The sequence below is a fragment of the Staurois parvus genome, unplaced genomic scaffold (assembly GCF_062004578.1).
Source record: "Staurois parvus isolate SC_StPar_1 unplaced genomic scaffold, SC_StPar_1.0 ptg000218l, whole genome shotgun sequence".
NCBI classification, from domain to species: Eukaryota; Metazoa; Chordata; class Amphibia; order Anura; family Ranidae; genus Staurois; species Staurois parvus.
The window spans coordinates 7,754,358-7,768,165 of record NW_028318014.1 but is presented as its reverse complement, the minus strand read 5'-3'; the positions used below and the strand labels follow the sequence as shown (position 1 = coordinate 7,768,165).

At 41.4% G+C, this 13,808-nt stretch overlaps 1 protein-coding gene across 1 annotated transcript in view; it reads right to left on the bottom strand.

Annotated features, from left to right (window-relative positions):
• ARB2A (ARB2 cotranscriptional regulator A) overlaps positions 1–13,808 on the bottom strand; it is a 662,616-nt gene that overhangs the window by 372,478 nt on the left and 276,330 nt on the right. The window lies entirely within an intron of this gene.

Genomic DNA, 13,808 nt, shown 5'->3' with positions numbered 1-13,808 from the left:
AGGGTCAGTAGCTTTCTGATTCAAATGGAGCAAGAATGCAAATCGGGAGTTCTGCTTTCCTAATTAACAAGCTTGTTTGGTAAAAATGATTCAGAAAGAATTGAAATCAGAGAAAGTTTGGCTACTTGTAGGTTCAGACAGAAGTCAGCAATGGAAGCCTCTTCATTCCCCTCAGTACAGGTTACCTTTAAAGGATGAGTAGAAGGATGAGCCAATCAGCTTCTAAATTCAGCTTGTTCAATTAAGCCTTCACAAAAAATCATGGAAGCTGATTGGATTCTATGCAGAGCTGCACCAGATTTTCCACTCTCTAGTGTTAGTAAATCAACCCAATTGACTTTGTTTTAGAAGTGTTCATTGATGTTACTTATACTAAAGATGGATACCTGACCTTTCAAGTAAGATTATTACAGTTGGCATTACAAAAGGTGTGAACTGTTGGTATAAAATAAAGAGCAATCCACAATAAAAATTAAAAAGTTACAATATAATCAGGTGAAAAAAGATCTGTTTAAAGAAAAGAAGAGACATTAAGAAATTTAAACAAGAAATGAAAACTGACTAGTATGCTATTTGAGCATGATCACCTGGATTCATTTAGCAGTGCTGCCTTAGACTAGGTAAAAGCAAGCCAAGAGAAAAAAAAAAATATATATATATATATATATACATACACACTATATTGCCAAAAGTATTGGGACGACTGCCTTTACACGCACATGAACTTTAATGACATCCCAGTCTTAGCCTGTAGCATTCAATATTGAGTTTGTCCACCCTTTGCAGCTATAACAGCTTCAGCTCTTCTGGGAAGGCTGTCCACAAGGTTTAAGAGTGTGTCTATGGGAATGTTTGACCATTCCTCCAAAAGCGCATTTGTGAAGTCAGGTACTAATGTTGGACAAGAAAGCCTGGCTCGCAGTCTCCGCTCTAATTCATCCCAAAGGTGTTTTACCGGGTTGAGGTACTCTACCCCAAACTCACACATCCATGTCTTTAAAGACCTTGTTTGTGCACTGGTGCGCAGTCATGTTGGAACAGGGAGGGGGCATTCCCAAACTATTCCCAAGCCCAAGCCCTGAAAAACAACCCCACACCATAATCCCCCCTCCACCAAATTTTACACTTGGCACAATTTAGCCAGGCAAGTACCGTTCTCCCAGCAACCGCGAAACCCAGACACGTCCATCGGATTGCCAGACAGAGAAGCGTGATTTGTCACTCCAGAGAACATGTCTCCACTGCTCTAGAGTCCAATGGCAGTGTGCTTTACACCACTGCATCCACTGCTTTGCATTCAACATGGTGATGTAAGGCTTGGGCGCAGCTGCTCGGTCATGTTAATCCATTCTTTGAAGTTCTCTATGCACTGTTGTTATTGCTAATCAGAAATCCACACAAAGTTTGGAGGTTTTTAGCTACTCTGCAGACAGTTGGCGACTTCTGCACACTGTGTGCTTCAGCATGTGCTGACCCCGCTCTGTTATTTTCCATGGCCTACCACTTGCTGGTTGAGTTGCTGTTGTTCCCAGTTGCTTCCACTTTGATATAAAACCATCAACAGTTGATCGTGACAAAATGGAAAGTGCAGCGCTACAAAAGAAATAAACTGTCCTTATAGCAGGTAGAATGAATGACTAACAATAAATGTCCAATGCAGCAGTATCAAATGAGGTGAGTAGTCTAAATATAAAGGAAAACTTCAAACAGCTCTGATGTAATCCAGTATCCAAATACGCAGGAATAGGTAGATTGCCCACTTACCAGAAGCGCAATCTTAATGCGCATGTAAAGATCACATGTAGTCGAGGTCCTGTATGGATTCTTCCTGGAAATACACTGGTGGTCCCGTCATGCCGCCGGATCAGGAGGTCTGGCGGCCACCCTTTGATTCTTACTGGTCAGTGCTTTTAGGTGTTTGTAACAGCCTTTATCATCATCTACAGGCTACAGGCACATTAATGTATGTGTTTTATTCTGTACATTGGATTTAATAAATCTTTATTAAGCATTACTACACTATGACCACCTTTACTTTTTATACCTGGCACTGAGCCTCCATACCTCAGCCCCAGCATTTCAGGCTTCTGTGTGGATCTGAGGAGCAGTGTGATTTGACCAGACCGGTATCCCCATACTAGAGGGACCACCAGTGTATTTCCAGGCAGTATCCATACAGGACCTCGGCTACATGTGATCTTTACATGCGCAATTAAGATTGCGCTTCTGGTAAGTGGGCAATCTACCTATTCCTCCGTATTGGGATACTGGATTACATCAGAGCTGTTTGAAGTTTTCCTTTATATTTGGACTACTCACCTCATTTGATACTGCTGCATTGGACATTTATTGTTAAGTCATTCATATTACCTGCTATAAGGACAGTTTATTTATTTTGTAGCGCTGCACTTTCCATTTTTTCAATTTTATACAGAAAGGTTTTGTGGTTCCTTTTTAGTGCAATAGCTGCTTGTCAGAGTGCGCTCACTAACCTGCATATATACAACAGTTGATCGTGGATTATTTAGTAGCAAGGAAATTTCACGGATTTCACCTTATTGCACAGGTGGCAACCTATCACGTTACTATGCTTGAGATCACTGAGCTCCTGAAAGTGATCCATTCTTTCACAAATGTTTGTAGAAGCAGTCTGCATGCCAAGTGCTTGATTTTATACACATGTAGCCATGGAGGTGGTTGGAAAACCTGAATCCAATGATTTGGAGGGGTGTCTCAATACTTTTGTCAAAATAGTACGTATGTATGTATGTATGTATGTATGTATGTATATGTGTGTGTGTGTGTATATATATATATATATATATATATATATATACACAGTGGGGATCGAAAGTTTGGGCACCCCAGCTAAAAATTTGTATTAATGTGCATAAAGAAGCCAAGGAAAGATGGAAAAATCTCCAAAAGGCATCAAATTACAGATTAGACATTCTTATAATATGTCAACAAAAGTTAGATTTTAATTTCCATCATTTACACTTTCAAAATAACAGAAAACAAAAAAATGGCATCTGCAAAAGTTTGGGCACCCTGCAGAATTTATAGCATGCACTGCCCCCTTTGCCAAGCTGAGACCTGCCAGTGTCATGGATTGTTCTCAATCATCGGCTGGGAAGACCAGGTGATGTCAATCTCAAAGGTTTTAAATGCCCAGACTCATCTGACCTTGCCCCAACAATCAGCACCATGGGTTCTTCTAAGCAGTTGTCTAGAAAACTGAAACTGAAAATAGTTGACGCTCACAAAGCTGAAGAAGGCTATAAGAAGATAGCAAAGTGTTTTCAGATGTCAATATCCTCTGTTCGGAATGTAATTAAGAAATGGCAGTCATCAGGAACAGTGGAAGTTAAAGCAAGATCTGGAAGACCAAGAAAAATATCAGACAGAACAGCTCGCAGGATTGTGAGAAAAACAATTCAAAACCCACATTTGACTGCACGATCCCTCCAGAAAGATCTGGCAGACACTGGAGTTGTGGTACACTATTCCACTATAAAGAGATACTTGTACAAATATGGTCTTCATGGAAGAGTCATCAGAAGAAAACCTCTTCTACGTCCTCACCACAAAAATCATTGTTTGAACTTTGCAAATGAACATATAGACAAGCTGACGCATTTTGGAAACAAGTTCTGTGGACCGATGAGGTTAAAATTAAACATTTTGGCCGGAATGAGCAAAGGTATGTTTGGAGAAGAAGGGGCACAGAATTTAATGAAAAAACCTCTGTCCAACTGTTAAGCATGGGGTTGGATCAATCATGTTTTGGGGTTGTGTTGCAGCCAGTGGCACAGGGAACATCTCACGAATAGAAGGAAAAATGGATTCAATAAAATGTCAGCAAATTTTGGATGGTAACTTGATGCCATCTGTGAAAAAGCTGAAGTAAAAGAGAGGATGGCTTCTACAAATGGATAATGATCCTAAACACACCTCGAAATCCACAGGGGAATAAAACCAAGAGGCGTAAACTGAAGGTTTTGCCATGGCCTTCACAATCTCCTGACCTCAACATAATTGAAAATCTATGGATAGACCTTAAAATTGCAGTGCGTGACAGACAGCCCAGAAATCTCAAAGAACTGGAAGACTTTTGTAAGGAAAAATGGGCAAAGATACCTCAAACAAGAATTTAAAGACTCTTGGCTGGCTACAAAAAGCATTTACAAGCTGTGATACTTGCCAAAGGGGGCAGTACAAGATATTAACTCTGCAGGGTGCCCAAACTTTTGCAGACGCCATTTTTTTGTTTTCTGTTATTTTGAAAGTGTAAATGATGGAAATAAAATCTAACTTTTGTTGACATATTATAAGAATGTCTAATCTGTAATTTGATGCCTTTTGGAGATTTTTCCATCTTTCCTTGGCTTCTTTATGCACATTAATACAAATTTTTAGCTGGGGTGCCCAAACTTTCGATCCCCACTGTATATATATTCCTTAGACTAGTGGTTTGTGGGAGGTGTGGCGGTGGGGGCGGTGACAAGCAGCAATCTCCTGTATGGCTTTCAATGAAGCAGCTGAAAGCCGCATGAGGGAGAGGAGGAGATCGGCTTCCAGCTGCTTCATTGAAAGATATACAGGGAGATCGCTGCTTGCCACCGCTGCACAGATCCTACCTGATCATTCTACTTCTTTCCTTGCCCCCCCCCCCCAATCTCCCTGTATGTCCTTCAATAAAGCCGCTGGAAGCCGATTCTCCACCTCTCCCTCCTGCGGCTTCCAGCTGCTTCATTGAAGGAGGGAGGAGTGGGAGAGGCTGGATATGCTCTGCCTCCCCCTGTGCCTGCCCACACGCCAGTCCGTGCAGCTTCAGAGGATGTGTGAGCAGGAAACTGAACACAGAGCAGCCGACAGCTCTGATGCTTCTGAATGAGCCAGTGAGTTCAACCGAACTACCGTCCTTCCACCCACCCTTTCTTCCTTCCACCTCTCCCTCCCTTCCATCCACCCTCACTTCCTACTTTCTTTCCTTCCTTCCTTACACCCACTCCTCCCTTTCTTCCACTCTTCTCTCCCTCCCTCTCTGCCTTCCTTCCTTCCATCCCTCCCTCCCTTCTTTCCACCCGTTTCTCCCTTTCTTCCACCCCTCCCTCCCTTTCTCCCTTCCTTCCATTTCCTTTCTTCTTTCTGTCCTTCATTCTGCATAAAACATTTAACAGTGCCATTTCATGAGGGCGAGGGTGTGTTTAGGGGAGGAATTAGGGGCGAGGCAGGTTAGGGGTTGGGTGAGACAACTGGTGGCAAGTAACTCTTATGTCCTGGCTAGTAGCACAGGACTTGAATTTTTGAGCCCTGTATATATGTACAGTGGATATAAAAAGTCTACACACCCGTGTTAAAATGTCAGGCTTCTGTGATGTGAAAAAATTAGACAAAGATAAATAATTTCAGAACTTTTTCCACCTTTAATGTGACCTATAAACTGTAGAACTCAATTGAAAAACAAACAGAAATCATTTAGGGGAGAAGTAAACATAAAAAACTGAAATAATGTGGTTGCATAAGTGTGCACTTCCTTAAACTAATACTTTGTTGAAGCATCTTTTGATTTGATTTCAGCACTCATTCTTTTTGGGTAAGAGTCTATCAGCATGGCACATCTTGACTTGGCAATATTTGCCCACTCTTCCTTGCAAAAACTCTCCAACTCTGTCAGATTGCAAGGGTATCTCCTGTGCACAGCCCTCTTCAGATCACCTCACAGATTTTCGATCTGAATCAGGTCTGGGCTCTGGCTGGGCCATTCCAAAACTTTAATCTTCTTCTGGTGAAGCCAGTCCTTTGTTGATTTGGATGTATGCTTGGGTCATTATCATGCTGCAGTTGAAGTTTCTCTTCATGTTCAGCTTTCTAGCAGAAACCTGAAGGTTTTGTGTCAATATTGACTGGTATATGCAACTGTTCATAATTCCTTCTACCTTGACTAATGCCCCAGTTCCACCCCAGAGCATGATGCTGCCACCACCATGCTTCATTGTGGGTATGGTGTTCTTTTGGTGATGTACAGTGTTATTTTTGCTCCAAACATATCTTTTGGAATTATGGCCAAAAAGTTCAACCTTGGTTTCACCAAACCATAACACATTTTCCCACATGCTTTTGGGAGACTTCAGATGTGTTTTTAGAAGATTTAGCCAGCCTTGGATGTTTTTCTTCGTAAGAAAAGGCTTCCGTCTTGCCACTCTATCCCATAGCCCAGACATATGAAGAATACGGGAGGTTGTTGTCACATGTACCATACAGCCAGTACTTGCCCGATATGCCTGAAGCTCCTTTAATGTTGCTGTAGGCCTCTAGGCAGCCTCCCAGACCAGTTTTCTTCTCATCTTTTCATCAGTTTTGGAGGGACTTCCAGTTCTTGGTAATGTCACTGTTGCGCCATATTTTCTCCACTTGATGATGACTGTCTTCATTGTGTTCCATGGTATATCTAATGCCTTGGAAATTCTTTTGTACCCTTCTCTTGACTGATATCTTTTAACAACGAGAGCTCTCTGATGCTTTGGAAGTTCTCTGCGGACCATGACTTTTGCTGTAGGAACAGCGGAACTTTATTTGAGGTTAATCAGAAAAACTTTAAATGATGGCAGGTGTGTACTGACTCCTATTTAACATGATTTTGAATGTGATTGCTTTATTCTGAACACAGCTACATCCCCAGTTATACGAGGATGTGCACACTTATGCAACCACATTATTTTAGTTTGTTATGTTTACTTCCCCCCCAAAAGATCTGTTTGTTTTTCAATTGAGTTGTATGGTTTATAGGTCACATTAAAGATGGAAAACGTTCTGATATGATTTACCTTTGTCATATATATATATATATATATATATATATATATATATATATATATATATATAATACATACATATACATACACAGTATCTCACAGAAGTGAGAACACCATTTTTGTAAATATGTTATTATATCTTTTCATGTGACAACACTGAAGTAATTACACTTTGCTACAATGTAAAGTAGTGAGTGTACAGCTTGTATAACTGTAAATTTGCTGTCCCCTCAAAATAACGCAACACACAGCCATTCATGTCTAAACCGCTAGCAACAAAAGTGAGTACACCCCCAAGTGAAAATGTCCAAATTGAGCCTAAAGTGTCAATATTTTGTGTGGCCACCATTATTTTCCAGCACTGCCTTAACCCTCTTGGGCATGGAGTTTACCAGAGCTTCACAGGTTGCCACTGGAGTCTTCTTCCACTCCTCCATGATGAAATCACGGAGCTGGTGAATGTTAGAGACCTTGCGCTCCTCCACCTTCCGTTTGAGGATGCCCCACAGAAGCTCAATAGGGTTTAAGTCTAGAGACATGCTTGGCCAGTCCATCACCTTTACCCTCAGCTTCTTTAGCAAGGCAGTGGTCACCTTGGAGGTGTGTTTGGGGTTGTTATCATGTTGGAATACTTCCCTGTGGCCCATTCTCCGAAGGGAGGGGATCATGCTCTGCTTCAGTATGTCACAGTACATGTTGGTATTCATGGTTCCCTCAATGAACTGTAGCTCCCCAGTGCCGGCAGCACTCATGCAGCCCCAGACCATGACACTCCCACCACCATGCTTCACTGTAGGCAAGACATACTTGTCTTTGTACTCCTCACCTGGTTGCTGCCACACACGCTTGACACCATCTGAACCAAATAAGTTTATATTGGTCTCATCAGACCACAGGACATGGTTCCAGTAATCCATGTCCTTAGTCTGCTTGTCTTCAGCAAACTGTTTGCGGGCTTTCTTGTGCATCATCTTTAGAAGAGGCTTCCTTCTGGGACCACAGCAATGTAGGCCAATTTGATGCAGTGTGCGGCGTATGGTCTGAGCACTGACAAGCTGACCCCCCTCCCCTTCAATCTCTACAGAAATACTGTCAGCACTCATTCGTCTATTTCCCAAAGACAACCTGAGGATATGAGGCTGAACAAGTGCACTCAACTTCTTTGGTCATCCATGGCGAGGCCTGTTCTGAGTGGAACCTGTCCTGTTAAACTGCTGTATGGTCTTGGCCACCGTGCAGCAGCTCAGTTTCAGGGTCTTGGCAATCTTCTTATAGCCTAGGCCATCTTTATGTAGAGCAATTCTTTTTTTCAGATTCTCATAGAGTTCTTTGCCATGAGGTGCCATGCTGAACTTCCAGTGACCAGTATGAGAGAGTGAGAGTGATAACACCAAATTTAACACAGCTGCTCTTCATTCACACCTGAGACCTTGTAACACGAACGAGTCACATGACACCGAGGAGGGAAAACGTCTAATTGGGCCCAATTTTGACATTTTCACTTAGGGGTGTACTCACTTTTGTTGCCAGCGGATTAGACATTAATGGCTGTGTGTTGAGTTATTTTGAAGGGACAGCAAATTTACACTGTCATACAAGCTGTACACTCACTACTTTACATTGTAGCAAAGTGTCATTTCTTCAGTGTTGTCACAGGAAAAGATATAATAAAATATTTACAAAAATGTGAAGGGTGTACTCACTTCTAAGATATATATATATATATATATATATATATACACATACACACACACAGTATATATATATATATATATATATACAGTGGGGCAAAAAAGTATTTAGTCAGCCACCAATTGTGCAAGTTCTCCCACTTAAAAAGATGAGAGAGGCCTGTAATTGGCATCATAGGTAGACCTCAACTATGAGAGACAAAATGAGAAAAAGAATCCAAACAATCACATTGGCTGATTTGGAAAGAATTTATTTGCAAATTATGGTGGAAAATAAGTATTTGGTCACCTACAAACAAGCAAGATTTCTGGCTCTCACAGACCTGTACCTTCTTCTTTAAGAGGCTCCTCTGTCCTGCACTCATTACCTGTATCAATGGCACCTGTGTGAACTTGTTATCAGTATAAAAGACACCTGTCCACAACCTCAAACAGTCACACTCCAAACTCCACTATGGTGAAGACCAAAGAGCTGTCGAAGGACACCAGAAACAAAATTGTAGACCTGCACCAGGCTGGAAAGACTGAATCTGTAATAGGCAAGCAGCTTGGTGTAAACAAATCAACTGTGGGAGCAATAATTCAAAAATGGAAGACATACAAGACCACTGATAATCTCCCTCGATCTGGGGCTCCACGCAAGATCTCACCCCGTGAGGTCAAAATGATCACAAGAACAGTGAGAAAAATTCCCAGGACCACACGGGGGGACCTAGTGAATGACCTGCAGAGAGCTGGGACCAACGTAACAAAGGCTACCATCAGTAACACACTACACCGCCAGGGACTCAGATCCTGCAGTGCCAGACGTGTCCCCCTGCTTAAGCCAGTACATGTCCGGGCCCATCTGAAGTTTGCTAGAGAGCATTTGGATGATCCAGAAGAGGATTGGGAGAATGTCATATGGTCAGATGAAACCAAAATAGAACTGTTTGGTGGAAACACAACTCGTTGTGTTTGGAGGAGAGAGAATGCTGAGTTGCATCCAAAGAACACCATACCTACTGTGAAGCATGGGGGTGGCAACATCATGCTTTGGGACTGTTTCTCCGCAAAGGGACCAGGATGACTGATCCATGTACAGGACAGAATAAATGGGGCCATGTATCGTGAGATTTTGAGTGCAAACCTCCTTCCATCAGCAAGGGCATTGAAGATGAAACGTGGCTGGGTCTTCCAACATGACAATGATCCCAAACATACCGCCCGGGCAATGAAGGAGTGGCTTCGTAAGAAGCATTTCAAGGTCCTGGAGTGGCCTAGCCAGACTTCAGATCTAAACCCCATAGAAAACCTTTAGAGGGAGTTGAAAGTCCGTGTTGCCCAGCGACAGCCCCAAAACATCACTGCTCTAGAGGAGATCTGCATGGAGGAATGGGCCAACATACCAGCAACAGTGTGTGCCAACCTTGTGAAGACTGACAGGAAATGTTTGACCTCTGTCATTGCCAACAAAGGATATATAACAAAGTATTGAGATGAACTTTTGATATTGACCAAATACTTATTTTCCACCATAATTTGCAAATAAATTCTTTCCAAATCAGCCAATGTGATTGTCTGGATTTTTTTTCTCATTTTGTCTCTCATAGCTGAGGTCTATCTATGATGCCAATTACAGGCCTCTCTCATCTTTTTAAGTGGGAGAACTTGCACAATAGGTGGCTAACTAAATACTTTTTTGCCCCACTATATATATATATAAATAATTTTTTTGTTTCTTTTGGGGGGGAGACTTTAATTTTCTATAGAAAAAGGTTTTTAACCACATAAGCAGCATTTACCCATTATCTGAATCAGGAAGAATGATGTAATGGGCTCTGGGTGAGACATCTCTCAGTCTATAGCAACCATTCTCAGCTAGAGATACCTGGAACCGTGGTATTCATTTCAGAGATTGCTAAGGGTTCCTTGACCTTTCAGCAATGTAAAATGACATTCTTTCGATAGACAACATATGTAAGGGGCACCATCTCTCACTAATCACCAATGAATGGGGGCACTTCTCACAATGACCACTAGTGTAAAGGGGCTTTTCTCCCACTGACCACCAATGGAAGGGAGTATCTATATTACTGAATACCAATGAAAGGGAAAACTATTCCTCCGATTTCCTGTTTAATATTCTTATTTCTAGGGGATATACATATTATATTGACCACCAACATGCAGTGTTCCTTTTCTTTTCACTATTATTGGTTTAATTTCATGATTATTAACAAAGGAGAGCTGTTGTCTAGTGGAGGACTTAATATATCTCTACTAAATGAGCTACGAATGTTGCATTCCTTATTACTTTATTATTACATCTAGAACTTACTGACACGATAATGTAACTTAACTACTTGCAGCCCAAGGACATCCCTGTATGTGCTTGAGTTGCAGTGGCCATACCGGGACGATGCCTGCAGCTATGTTCCAGTATCTTTTTTTGGCTAGTGATGCTGTTTTTGCAAAAGCGATCCTACTGGCTAATTAGTCACTGGATTGCTTTACAGGCACATGGAGGGGGTCCCACCCTTTCGCCGCTTTCCTGGGCTCTCCCGTCCCACTGGGTAACCAGGGATTGCAGCATCGGTTCCACTGGCTAACCATAGTGATGATCAAGGAACAAATTGTGTTTACTGGCTGGGTACTAGCTAGTTCAGCAGCTAGACTGCATGGCTGCTTTAGTGGCTAGAGGAGACCCCAGATCTCCCCATAAAGAGGACCTGTCATGGTCCATGAGCTCACAAAGGATATTGTTCATCTCTTGTGATAGCAATAACATTGACCATAAATAAAATAGCCAATGGAGAAAAAAAAAATAAAATAAAATTAACAAAAGAAATTTCAAGCACCCCCACACTTGTGCACAAAGGTCGCACGCACATATGCTTGCGGTGTTTGCACCTGTGAGATATCGCTGTGAACTTTATAGTGAGAGCAGTAATTCTAGCTCCAGACCTCCTGTGTAACTATAAAATGGTAACCTGGAAAGGCTTTTAAAGCATGGTCTATGGAGATTTTTAGATTCCATAATTTGGTGCTATTCCATGGTTGTATGCAATTTTAAAGTGTGACATGCTTGTTATCGATTTACTCAGCACAACTTCTCTTATATTTTCCTACACAATTGGGTATTATATTGTAATTTTGTGCATTAAAACTCGTTCAATTGAGTTTTTTCCAAAAATTGCATTTGAGAAAATGCTGCACAAATAACATGATTAACATTATGACATAAAACGTTGTAACATCCACCATTTTATTCCCTAAGCCTCTGCTTTAAAAAAAAAAAAATGATGAATTTTACATGCAGGAGAGAAGTGTCAGAATAGGCTTGGGAGGCAAGTGGATACGCTTTAAAGTGTTACTAAACCCACAACAGTAAAATCAGTCTGTATATGCAGTAAAGCATGCTTGTTATACTCATTGTGGAACCTAAGGGGTTAATCCTCTGCATTGTTTAAAAATGCTATTTGATCCTGTCTTCTCTGATCCTCCCCTTCTTCCAGTGTCTCTCATAAGATAAGAAATATTGTGTGGAGACACTCTGCACATGCACAGTTTGGTGTGTATTGCTAGCGAGGTTTTTTTTTTCTTGGGAGAGTGCATGTGATCAGCACAGGGCCAATCAGCACTGTCCAGACAGAGGTCAGGGTTTTTTTTGCATCCTCCTAGAAGAGCAGAATGAAAACGCCTCATAAAGCTTTAAGATGCTCTGCTGGACACTGATAGAAGTCAATAGACTGTTCTAACTGATGATGAGAAAAGGTATTTAGCAGTTTATATTTACTAAAATAATTGAATTTCCATGTTCTGTGTACTATGGGAGACCAGAGACTGAATGTAGGGTCCTGGTTTTAGTAACACTTTAAATATAATTTTCCCACAGAGGTTTCCTGAGACCCACAAATTTTAAGAAAGGCTGATCTATGATCATCTAAGGACAGCCTTTAAAAAAAATAGAAAGGTTTGTAGGTCCATCCTTCACAACAGTATGTGCAACTAGTTGTTCTGCTGTCTTGCTGACAAGACGCCTTCCTAAATTGTATTAGCACACATGATGCAGGAGGGCAATATGCCAATAACATCTCCAATATATGTAAACTATATACTCATATATAAATGAATACACCCCAACAGATTTGTCAGAAAACCTTTACTTTCCTTTCAGAATCAACATTTTCTATGGGACACTATACTACAAAATACTCCATAAAATGCAGGCCATTGATTGCAAACAAGATTTGTCAATTCGCACACACAAAAAAGTATTTTTCGTAACAAATTAATTCAAGACCATGTTCCAAAAATGAATATACCCCAATGAAAGTCTTAGGAGCAAAGTTAAAATTTAGACAACAAAATCCTAATTAAGAAGCATTCAACTACAGGTGACTAATTATTCATTAAACAGGTGCCCAGCAGACAGTTGATTATAAAAGGGCGTTACTTAATAAAAAAAAAAAACCTTCCCATTTCATGCTGTCAGCAATGGCACCACATGGAAAAGAAATGTTACAGGGCCTGAGAAAGAAAATAATTTCTTTACACAAGAAAGGTGAAGGCTACAAGAAGAACAGCAACGCTTAACTTTTAAGTCAGAATACTGTAGCAAAAGTGATACAAATTTTAACAAGGATGGAACTGCAACCATCTCACAGAGAATATCCAGGTTGTCCACGGAACTTAACACCTCGACAGGAGCGGAATCTTTTCCGGCGACAAAGCACAAGCACAGTTCCGATGCGGTGCTATCTTTAATTCAACAGATGCCTAAGACGACAGACTTACAATCTATCGCAGCAGACATTAAAACCTGATGTTGTCTCCGATCTCAAGGAAGAACTACAGGAAGTATCCGATTGCTTGGCAGTGGTGGAGGACACAGTGACCCGCCATGAGGCGGATATGCTGGAACTTAGAGATGATTCTGTCAGATGTTCTAAACACTTACTGGACCTACAACGCAACTGGAGGATCTAGATAATAAGTGACATTGGAATTTAAGGATCCAAGGGATCCCAGATTCTATGGATAAAGACCAGCTGCCGTCGGCCTTACAAGCGCTGTTTAACGAACTGCTGGAGCACCCGAGAGACACCCCGGAGGACTTTGACAGAGCACACAGGGCGCTTTGCCTTAGAGACCGAGAAGGAGACCCACCCTGGGACGTTATCTGTTGTCTTACTAGCTTTAAACTGAAAGACGACATTCGTAAAACAGTACAAGCACAATAATTCACCTTTAATGGTGAGGAAGTGAAGGTGTTCCAAGATTTGTCCCCCATCACACTTCAACCTCACAGGGCATT